The sequence below is a fragment of the Bos taurus genome, chromosome 22, assembly GCF_002263795.3.
Source record: "Bos taurus isolate L1 Dominette 01449 registration number 42190680 breed Hereford chromosome 22, ARS-UCD2.0, whole genome shotgun sequence".
NCBI lineage: Eukaryota > Metazoa > Chordata > Mammalia > Artiodactyla > Bovidae > Bos > Bos taurus.
Genome location: NC_037349.1, coordinates 42245165 through 42257582, shown reverse-complemented (window position 1 = coordinate 42257582; position 12418 = coordinate 42245165). Strand labels below are relative to the sequence as shown.

The 12418-nt window shown below is 37.8% G+C and overlaps 1 long non-coding RNA gene across 2 annotated transcripts in view; it reads left to right on the top strand.

Annotated features, from left to right (window-relative positions):
• The window catches only part of LOC132343506 (uncharacterized), a 463422-nt gene that overhangs the window by 88765 nt on the left and 362239 nt on the right, over positions 1–12418 (top strand). For both annotated transcript variants that reach the window (XR_009492380.1, XR_009492379.1), the window contains exon 2: positions 3737–4929. This is a non-coding gene — a long non-coding RNA (uncharacterized lncRNA). The remainder of the gene's footprint in view (positions 1–3736; positions 4930–12418) is intronic.

The following is a 12418-nucleotide window of genomic DNA, read 5'->3' as shown; positions in this document are numbered from 1 at the left end:
AGTTCAGTTCAGTCGCTCATTCGTGTCTGACTCCTTGCGGCCCCATGAATCACAGCACACCAGGCCTCCCTGTCCATCACCAACTCCCAGAGTTCACTCAGACTCACGTCCATCGAGTCAGTGATGCCATCCAGCCATCTTATCCTCTGTCGTCCCCTTCTCCTCCTGCCCCCAATCCTTCCCAGCATCAGAGTCTTTTCCAATGAGTCAACTCTTCACATGAGGTTGCCAAAGTACTGGAGTTTCAGCTTTAGCATCATTCCTTCCAAAGAAATCCCAGGGCTGATCTCCTTCAGAATGGACTGGTTGGATCTCCTCGCAGTCCAAGGGACTCTCAAGAGTCTTCTCCAACACCACAGTTCAAAAGCATCAATTCTTCAGCACTCAGCCTTCTTCACAGTCCAACTCTCACATCCATATATGACCACAGGAAAAACCATAGCCTTGACTAGACAAACCTTTGTTGGCAAAGTAATGTCTCTGCTTTTCAATATGCTGTCCAGGTTGGTCATAACTTTCCTTCCAAGGAGTAAGCGTCTTTTAATTTCATGGCTGCAATCACCATCTGCAGTGATTTTGGAGCCCAGAAAAATAAAGTCTGACACTGTTTCCAATGTTTCCCCATCTATTTCCCATGAAGTAATGGGACTGGATGCCATGATCTTAGTTTTTTGAATGTTGAGTTTTAAGCCAATGTTTTCACTCTCCTCTATCACCGTCATCAAGAGGCTTTTGAGTTCCTCTTCACTTTCTGCCATAAGAGTGGTGTCATCTGCATGCAAAAATTAGTTTGAACATATGGAATGTCATATTGTAAACTTGAATAGATGGAGGAAACATCATATAGAGGTCAATTTTCCCTAAGTTAATTTATAAGTTTAACAAATCCCCCCTCCAATGACTATCAGATTATTTTTCTTGGAAATAGAAAAATGGATTATAAATTTCACTTAAAAGAATCATATAATGTATGTAGGAAGTCACTGGAAAAGTAGAGCAATGGGAGTGGGATAGACCAACTACATATTAAAAAAAAGAAAACTTATCTAAAACAGAGTGATCATGATGTCTGAACAGATGGCCAGACTAATGGAACAAGATGGAAAACCCATGGACTTCATTGTGAATGGCAACACTATATGCTATTATGTACACTATAAAAGCAGCATACCAAACCTATGGGAAATTATGAACTTTTAATAAGTGGTATTGGAATAAACTAAACAGCCATTGTGACATATATAAAATTGGATATATTCCTCATAATGAATATTAAGATAGATTTCAAATACATAAGAGATTTAAATGGTAAAAAAAAAAATCATGTGAGTAGTAGGAGCAAACATGAGTGGAAAGTTCATGAAATCCAGAAGGGAAAAGAGTGGTTAGCATGGTAAAAAGAAAGAACTTAGCATGGCAAAAACAAACAAAAGAAATATTTTTACCTGTTGGGGGCCAGAGTGAGGTACTCCGTCCATGGCAAAGGTCATGAGGAAGGAGGCTCGACATACGCAAAGGCGGGATCGAGCCTCAGGAGTCCCCCTGGAAATTCTCGAGCATCTACCCCCATAACCAGAGCCTGCCTACTTTACTACTTTGTGCTCACCTACACCTCTGACTTTACGGGGGGCTGTCCCCCACCACCTCTTTCGGAGAAGGAGTTAACTTAGAGCTCCAGTTAATAATAATTCCTGGGCGTGATAAGAGTGTTTTAACCTACAAACTCCTCTGAAGGTTCTCTAGCCTGCCTGACAGGCTTGTCCGGCCACATGTGATTGCTCACAGCCTCCCAACCATGAGAGGCACGAGATGCTTTAAACCTTCTAAAAACAGGTTCCTTAGAAAAGTTAGAAAACTATTAGTATAAGTATAATGGGCTGATTAGAAATTGTATTGGTGAAGGGTTTTTCATTTGTTGAGCCAATGTTTGTTGCTAAGTCTCCACATCCCCTGCCCTTACACACATTAATGAATATATAGAAGAAATAAGTATTAACCTTTGATATAAATCACGTTAGACCTTAGGCTAAGTAAATTCTTTCCTTAACTAAAACCCACTCTATCCTCACCCTATAGGAATGTAACTTTATTTGGGTGGCATCTGTTTTAAGAATAATCACCCCTGGAGAAATAAGTGTCCTGGTTGACTGACCGTTGTCACAAGGAGAGGGTCGTAAATTGTCAGCAGGCCCCCCCTGGCCAGAAGATGATGTAACACCCCTAAGACCTCTGTATACATTTGTGTGAAGCACCTGACTTTAATAAAAGTCAGGACTGCTGTCCCCACGTGACTTTTGTATAACATCTCAGTGTATAAAAACAGACTCTGGAAAATAAAGAATGGGGATCAGTTTCTCGAAATACTGGTCTCCCCATGTTGCTCTCTCTCCCACTCTGGCTGAGTCTCCATCTGGAGCACGGAACCCACCATGCTTACTAATTATGCCTGGGCTTCTAAGATCCGACCGGGGAGGCCTCAGTGTTTCCTCTCCTTCGGGAGAACGGAAGGACGCCTGCGGCCTACATAAGTGGTGCAAGCTTCTTGTCTTGAAGTTTTATTGGTCTCCCGCGTAAACCAAGCTACTCAGCCTCTTTTCTCCACTGAATTTTCCTACTGAGCTATCTTCATCCTATTACTCTTTATATCTTTGATAAAATATTTAAATAAATAGGTTGCCGACGCCGTCTCCGCTTCGAATACCCTGGATCAGCCGGGGCTGGACCCCGGCATTTACCAAACATAGAAACACAAAAGAAAAATTGAAAAAAAATTGCAATTTTTATCACAGACCAAGTACAAAGAACCTCTAAAATGGAGAAGAAAAAAGTCAACCACTCTGTAGAAAAAAAGGGCTAGCAAATTAAATAGCTCATGAAATTGTTCTTAACAATGAAACAATGCTCCACTTCATTTATAATAAGAGAAATGCAAATTAACATACTGTAAAAACTAATTTTTACCTATCATATTGGCAAGAATTCAAAAGTTTGATAACCTACGTTATTGGTGACACTATGGGAAAAATGGATATTCTTATATATTTCTGATAGGAATAAAAATAATACAATAATTTGGAGGGGAATTTGTCAACATCTAGCAAAATTACAGTGGCCCAGATGGCAAAGAACCTGCCTGCAATGCAGGAGACCTAGGTTCGATCCCTGGGTCTAGATGATCCCGTGGAGAAGGGAATGGAAACCCACTCCAGTATTCTTGCCTGGAGAATCCCCATGGACAGAGGAGCCTTGCGGGCTACCGTCCATGGGTTCACAAATTGTCAGACATAACTGAGTGACTATCCACACACAGCAAAATTATACATACATAACCTTTGAGCTAGTGTTCTAATTTCTAGAGCTCTAGAAGGTACACTAGCAAAATGCAGTAAAGCAGCAAAAATGCAAAGAACCCAAGTGAAAAGCTCTTTAGTTCAGCATTATTTGTGATAGCACAAGTCTGGAAATTTCTAAACTTTTCCCTGTTCATCAACAGGACACTGTGGATGCTACACAATAAATTATCATGCTGCTGTAGAAGAAAATAAGGAATATCTTCTATAGAGGATCTCTAGTATATGTAGTATCAATGGAAAAGAAAATGAGGTGGAGAAAGTGTGCATTTATGTTACTGTATTTTTAAGGGGAGAAAGTAGAGAATACACACGTATTTGAGTGTGTGTGTGTATGTGTGTGTGTCTTAGTTACTCAGTTGTGTCTATCTCTTTGCACCCCCAAGGACTGTAGCCCACCAGGCTCCTCTGTCCATGGGATTCTCCAAGCAAGAATACTGGATTGGGTAGCCATTCTCTTCTCCAGGGGATCTTCTTAACCCAGAGGTGGAGCCTTGATCTTCTATACAACAAGTGGATTCTTTGCCATCTGAGCCACCAGGGAAGTGTATATATTTAATGGAAAGTTAAATAAACAGACAAAAATACTTATTATTCTTTGGGAAAGAACATGGTATGAAGGAGACAGAAGCTACATTTCTGTGAACATAATTTGATTTATAGATTTGACTTTGTAACAATGTATTTTATATAATTATAAACAAAATGACATTAAAAATAATACTAAAAACAAAAACAACATAAAATAAATTAATCAAATGTATGAAATTGGTGAAAGTGTTAGTCACTCAGTCATGTCTGACTCTTTGCGACCCCATGGACTGTAGCCTGCCAGGCTCCTCTGTCCATGGAGTTTCCCCGGCAAGAATACTGGAGTGGGTTGCCATTTCCTCCGCCAGGGGATCTTCCTGACCAGGGATAGAACCCAGATCTCCTGCATTGCAGGTAGATTCTTTACCATTTGAGACTGGTAGCGCAATCACAAAGAAGGGTGTTATGTCTATTAAATTTGTATTATAGTTAACTAAACCAAAGTTGACTGTATATCTCCAGTGTATTATATACAAAGGACCAAAGGAGAAAACAAAAAAGACAAAATAATATTAAACTGGTTTTGGTAATCATATTGTTGGTGGTAATGCAGGTGCTATTTTGAGACTGGTGAGTATGTGTTGTGGGATAAAATATAATAACTGGATATTAACAGCTGGAATATTTTACATAGGAGAAAAAATATAGATACTAAGATGAAGTATCTTAAAAAATTAATAAAAGTTACAGTTACTTATGAAGTATCTTGATGAAGTTAGTAGTTCTGTAGTTCTGTAGTTCCAATTCAAATCCTGTAGTTCTGGATTTGAATTGGAAATATCAGTGAAAACACATGCTTTATTATATCATTAAAAAAACCAGTTTCCTAGCCCTTTCCACTAAAGTGCTCTGCGAAACAATAATGATCCCAAATCATTGAATATCTTTAGGTACTGATTGTGGTCTCTGTATCTCAATTTCCATTTAAAGAAACCAGACCTTGATGAAGAAACGCAGATTTCACAATCTTGGGCAGAAAATGTACTAGGTAAGCCTGAAATATCTTGTTATATCAGAAAGTAAAGTAATTATCAAAGACAACTAGTGTTGTATCAAAAGGATGAAGGAACCGTCTTGAATAGACTCTTTTTGGATGAACTGTGTAACATTGTCAACATAATTATGAAAAGAATTGCAGTGATCTGAAACACGTCAAACTGGTTTAAATCCATGAATGCGTGATAGCAAAGAAATCATTGGTCACTTTTGGATTATCTAGGTTATCAACTCATTGTTCTGGAAAAAAGATTGCTGCTAAATGGAAGGTATCAAACAGATATTCTTATTTTCTGATTCAAAATATATTCCTGGGTAACCAGATATTTGGTGATGGGAAATGTGTATTTATGAGTATTTCAGCTAATTATGAAGATGGAATAAGTAGTGTATCACTCTTTTGCAATCCTAATAAATTAATGGATCTCAATAATGATCTTCATTGGTTCTTGACATACCATATCAAGAATCAACTAGGTGTTACACACCTCCTACTGAAAGTAAATTATGTCACTTATGAGATACCTTTGCCAAGAAATAAAAAAAAATCTCTAGATTTAGTGTCCAATTCATAGGAAATCCTAGAAGGAGAGGAACATGCTGAATTATACCTTGGGGATGTAATCAGCAAAATCATACTGTGGAATAATCCACAGGGGAATAGACAGCACTTCTTCAGCAAATAAATTGAAAAGAAAGAAAGAGATAAGAGAAGGCACATAACCAATTACAATGTATTGACCTTATTTGGATTCTGATTGTAGCATAAGAACATAAAGAAAAGTGGTGAGGAAAAGAGGGACAGAAAGAAAAAGACACAGACATGCAGAAATTTGACACTTGTAGAGATTTGAACATTGTGTGTATTTTTAATAATATTAAGGAATTATTATAGACTAGAAGCAAGATACCCTAATAACAGTAAACACATCAAATGCCATGTTTTATAAATATCATCCTCTACTCAACAAATGGCTGATTCCAGGTCTGGTTTGGGGAAAGGACAAAATGTCTAGTGCTGAAAAGCGAGAAAGTATTCAAAGACTAATGGTGATATTTCAAAAAGAAACAGAAGCCTATAGAAAAGTTCTTACACTGTCAGAATTTGGAATACTTTGGGCATCAAAAATGAAAGATGTAAGTAATGGCTTACATATTAAATGCAGGAGATTTCTGAGTCCATGATGTACTTGCTATTGTGTCAGTCACTCAGTTATGTCTGACTCTTTATGACCTAACGGGCTGTAGCCCACCAGGCTCCTCTGTCAATGAGATTCTGCAGGCAAAAATACTGGAGTTGGTTGCCATTTCCTTCTCCAGGGGATCTTCCCAACCTAGGGATCGAAATAGCATTTCCTGCATTGGCACGCAGGTTCTATAGCACTGAGCCACCTGGGAAACATGATGTACTTAAAAAAAGATAAATATAGAGAAAGGGAAAATGGAGAGAAACTCCTTTTTTGGAGTGTGGGGAGGAAATACAAACTAATAAAAGTAGAATAGGAGATTCTTCTTTTGAAACTATGTAATACTTGAGTTAGGCAAAGATCATTAATAAATGCTATAACTATTGGATCAAAGGTTTCTGGTTAATGGAATATTCATGTGATAGTGTGGTATCTTCTCACAGATTAACTTCTTATCACAAAAAGAAAAAAGCATGCCTTTAGCAAGTGATCAAATTTATTATTACTAGTACAGGTACTGCTACCAGCGACAATAATATCATGACTTGGTATCAAGCAATAAGAAGTGCATATCATTTATGTACTTAGTGTTCTTGGGGGAAAAAGTTTGAATTTGAATCTAGTACTGAGAAAATAATCTGACATCTCCATATATGAGATAGGCATTAGGACAACTGTTGTAGACTCTTCATAAAAAAAATAAGAATGTCATAGAAAAAAAAAAGAAAATAAAAAAAGCTGCTCTAAAGAGATTAAAGAGACATTACAAGCAAATGCATTGTGTAAAACTTGACTTGGCTTTTGGATGTGACAAAAAGAACTATAGAAAACATTTAAGAAGCTTCTGGAATATTTAAGTAAGGACAGGATATTAGGTGATATTATTGATTATTATCAATATGATATTAGTGCTTTGTTCATGTAGGAGAATGTCTGTACTCTTAGGAATGCTGGCTGGAGTATCTAGGGGTGAAGTGTTTCAGTTTCAAATGGTTCATAAAATGTGCACATATGTATGAATATATGTGTCAGTTCAGTTGGGTCACTCAGTTGCCGACTCTTTGTGATCCCATGGACTGAAGCACTCCCTATATGTATGGAGAAAGATAAAGAATGTGGCAAAATAGTAAAGCTGGTGAAACTTGGTGAAAGTATAGAGGTGTTTATAGTTCTGTGAATGTATTTTTTCCTATAGATTTGAACACTTTTCTAATAAAAATTTGGAAAGAATGAAAACCAAAAATAATACTTTGTGTATATTAAGAATTTAATGTTTACTTAGATTTGTATGAATAATTTAAAAAATCTTGTAAAGTAGGATTAATTCTTTCTCTTTAGGCAAGATATAGTCAATTGGAATTCTGAATCTATCTTGCATAAATCCTACCATAATTATAAGGATGTCCATTTTCAGTTATTGTAAAACTAAGTAAAGTCATTTCTAAAACAATTAGGTAAAATTACACTAAATGTATTTTTTTCCTTTAATATTTTACATTTCTCTCCTACAATTCACTTTTATTTGAATCTTTCCAAGGCATTCAGACTAATTTTTTATAAAAGAAACAACTCTTTCTTCTCACATTTACATTTCATTAGTCTATATGATATGTAATTAAATATAATTAAAACAACAGGTACAACAAATATTAGCAAGTCTGAGGACAAATACATTTAATGCTTGGTTTAATATACAATTCAACTAGTGAGATCTGAAAAAGTACATGGATGTCTAAAAATACTATACCAGATGTAAGGATTTAATATACTGTAGTATTAGCTGAGATATTCCACAATAACACTGTGAATAGCTGGTTAATTCAACAGATTGCTTCAGTGGTAATTGGTTAGAGAGGGTGCAGCGTAGTGCATACTCCCCAAACCTATGTTGCAAACAGGAGTCAATATTGTTCATACACAGTTAAGTTCTGTTTATATTCATCCTCTGGTCAGATTAGTTTATGAGTAACCTCTTCTGTCTAAATTACTGTCATGGCCCTTCCCATAATTGAGCTAAATAAAATGGCTTTAGAGTTTGTGACGGTCACAAATGGGCACTTTATGTCACTTTTCTTTCCTTTTATTCTGTAACGCTCCACCCACAATAAATTGAAGCTGCTCACTTGGGAATTACTTAGCTTCAGTATCGCAGAGAGCATTGCATAGACTCTTAGAGCTGTTAGTTTTAGTAGTTTTATTGGTTGTTTCTGAGGCAACTCCAACGAATTTCTGACTCTGTTAAAGCAGTATTGTAAGTTTTATAGCTACCACATCAGAATCCTCTCAGAGCTGGGGCTCACTGTGAGAGGACTGTTGCTTTTCCTATTTGACCTTTCCTTCTAAGACAAGTTTTCCCCGCTCTGTGAGCCCGGAGAATGCTGTCCTGAGGAAGACCCTTTCCTGCCAGAGGCACTCCAGACAGCAGGGCTTAGGTTTCTGTCTCTGTTCACTGAACTCGCTGTTCTGCTCTTTGAGGAGACAAGGCTGAGAAGCTGTTGAGGGAGGCTTTCAGCAGATTTGTTAAGAGCCAGCATTTCTCTTCTCTAGAGCATATTGTGCGTAAACGCTACTCTTCCCCTGAGGGCACCTTTCAGGTTCTGGCTTTTTCGGGCAAAGCCACAGACCTTAATTATTTCACTTTCAATCAATTCTGAAGCCTCAAAGACCAAAATTGTCTCTTCAGATCCACTCAGACACCAAAGAGAGGTGTAGGAAAGAAATTGCTGCACATTTTTCAGCAGCTGTAAAACTCAAATTCATCTCTGGCTTTCATTTTCTATGTGGTGATCAGGAATTGAAGCTAACTCTCAAATTAGCAAAAATAAAATGTTTCAGGAAATACCTTGGAGAATACATGAGATTTGGCATGGGAAAAGCTCCTACAGTCACTATGGCAGGCTTTACTACTTACTATTCATTAACCTGCAAGCTAAGCGGAACAGCCAAAAAAAAAAAGTTGAATGCATATACTCTTTCCCCGGTGGCTCAGTGGTAAAGAATCCGCCTGCAGTGTGGGAAACATGGGTTCGATCACGGGTCAGAAAGATTCCCTGGGGGAGGAAATGGCAACCCCCTCCAATATTCTTGCCTGGAAAATCCCACAGACAGAGGAGCCTGGCAGGCTACAGTCCTATAGTCCGTGGGGTCACAGAGTCAGACACGACTTAGTGACTAAACAAGAACAACACCACCAACAACAAATTCAATGTCCAGTTCACTTCTTATACATGGGAGAATTATACTGTCTCTACCCTTAAAGTCAGATGTGGTCATGGGACTTCCCTTTGGCCAGTGAAATGTGGATGCATTTAATTTCCAAAGCTTGAATCTCTACCTCTCTGACTATTGACAAACATAGTTTTCATGTAGTCTTTGAAGATGAACCATCCATATTCTGAATCTGATCACTTGTTCCTTTTGGAAACTAACTGAATTTATTATCCATTTTATACATATACCTCAATTTATTTTTTAGGGGAAAAAAACAGGAATAAATGGATTTAAAAAAAAAATGCTTATGCCTTAAGGAAGTCCAAGTGAATTCTTTTGTGTAATCAAATATATAAATATGCATATTATAACATTTTCACACACTGACTTTGTGTAAAGGAGAGCATATCAGATAATCTTCCCTCCTTAGCTGTTGTGTAGCTGTGCTTACTCATCAACAAATGCTTCTTGAGCACCTGTCACATTCAAAGTCCTGTGGCAAGTCCTGCGTGTACATGTTTAGATGTCACTATAGCTGTGCGTAAGTACTGTGTGTGATTTGCTGCTCTGGACTCAGTCGGTCCCCCCATTCCCCAGTTGATTTGTTGAAGCCCTAATCTCCAATGTGGCTGCATTTGGAGCTAAGGCTTTTAGGTAAATTGAGCTCGTAAGGATAGGGTCCTAATGAGACAGTATTGGTGGCTATAAAGAAGAGAACTTTCTCTACCTCACTCCACATGCACATACTAAGAAAAGTTAATACGAGCACACAGCGAGAAGGCAGTAAGACGAAGAAGCCATAGCTTTAGCTTAGCCCCCAAGATGATAGCTTACACCTTGTCTTGGGATCCCAGGCGAGATGATAGGTGAAAGATGATAGATAAAGCTTATGGTGTTTGGTGAATGCCGGATTTGTGGTCTCCAAAGGAGAAGATTTAACTCTGGGACCAACGACAATCTCAGTCACTTATAGCTTTGTGTACTAGAAATATTATTAAAGTGATAGTAACAGAAAAAAAAAGCTTCTGACATAGACATCAGAAGGGGGTAGAAAGATTACCAGCCTTGCTAGTTTAAGTAGAGCATTATATACTTTTGTTAGCTGCTGAGAATAGAAAAAAATGCCTCAAGGATGTGAAAATTTTTCCCAGGCCCTATCCCATAACACAATCCTAGGATGACATCAGCACAAGAGTAGCCAGAAGGAACAGGTTAACCCAGAGCTCAAGGTTGTGGGAGAAACCAGAGCTCAAGGCTGTGGAAGTTTTACCCAAACCTTCTCCCATAACATACATTCTGAGCTTAAAAAAGCATGTCCTTGAGCAAGAGATACTGCTGCCCACGAGGTCTACGTGTCTAAGGTAAAAGAATGTGAAAAATGAAGAATGTTCATTTCATCCTTAAAGGGCCTTGGTCTCCCTAGCAACATGCCTAAGTTAACTCTCTCAGAAGTCTATGAGCTTGGAAGAGGGTGTTCATCAGAACCCAACCATGCTTATCTTCTCACTTTGATCTTCTAGCTTCCAGAACTGTGAGGAAATAAATTTCTATTGTTTAAGTCAGCTAACTTATGGTTCTTTGTCATGGCAGCCTGAGCTGACTAATACATTTGTCAAATCCAGGGATTTAATAACTAGAGCACCTGTGACTCTTATAAGAAATTAAGGGAAACACAATAATATAGAACTATAATTTGTATGAATGGCTGTAAACTTATGAAATTTATAACCGTAAGAAGTATTAAAGGGAAATAAAATTATAACAAATCTAAAGAACAGAAAAATTCATGAACAATCTGATTCACAATAGTATATTAAGGGAAATCAGAATTCTATACTTTTAAAAATAAAATGGGGAAGAATTTAAAAAAATCTAGCAATGTAATCAATTCATTTTTTCTTGAAAAGGTGCTTCAAAGTCTCCTTAGACAATAATATCTCTACTACGGTTCAAAACTACCTGAGTCAGAATCACATTGGTGTGCTGTTAGATGGATAGTTCTCAGGACAGTATCACAGCATATTCAATTTCTCTGAGGGAATTTTCATTTTAAACAAGTTCTCTTAGTGATCCTTAGACACACTAAAGTCTGAGATCTCCTATTTTAGGCATTGTGGGGCTGCATAAAAATGTTAGTCTTTGTCCCTGCAATGAGTCATCTACTGATGCGTGAAGTAAAGGCAGACCAAGATGGAAAGTGATCAAGTGTTCTAATGTATGATATAGAATATAGGAGTACTATTTTTAGTTGAAGAGATCAATAGGGAATAGAAAGTAGCTACTAGTGATCTGTACCCAGAACTCTGGGACCTGAGAAAGAAAGGGACAATGGACCAGAGCAGTGGGGGAGGCCTCAGTGGCGCGTGCCACCACTTGAAGAGTAAAAATGCTCTCTCTCTTCAACGCTTCTTAGAAAATGGCAAAAAAAGAATAAAATTAAGTTTTTCTTTCACAAGGACAGAGAGTGCAGAGAGACTATAGGCGTGGATGAAAAATTTTTGGAGGACAGAAAGAAATGAGGAGGTAGCACTGACTAGACTAGAAGTATGCCAACTACCCTAGATTATACCCGATTACTATAAATATACCATGAACACCCTCTGGAGGCTCAGCCCTTGGAGTGCCACATGTTGCAGAAGATGAGGGAGAGGGATATATAAAGATAAAAGGGGACATGTAAGTGGTTGGACCCTGGCCACCTGTGTTTCAGGAGCACTAGATTTATTCTCTGGATTTAAACTGGAGGAGACTTGAAGTCAGTGACATTAAGCAGAGTAGAGTGAAGTGGCAGGTCAAGGACTAAAACAGGAATTATTGATCCATTTACTGAACAGTGAGATTCTCAGCACCATCTCTCATCTGTACTCTAATCTCAATATCTGACACACAGATATAGTCTCTCCAGTCCTTTACCCCCAACCTTAATACTAAATGGCATTGATTTTTCAAATCTAAGTAAAGATTTGAAGTATCCATTCAGGTATGACATAAATCAAATCCCTTACAATTATATGGTGGAAGTGACAAATAGATTCAAGGGATTAGATCTGATAGATTGCCCGAAGAACTATGGATGGAGACTAG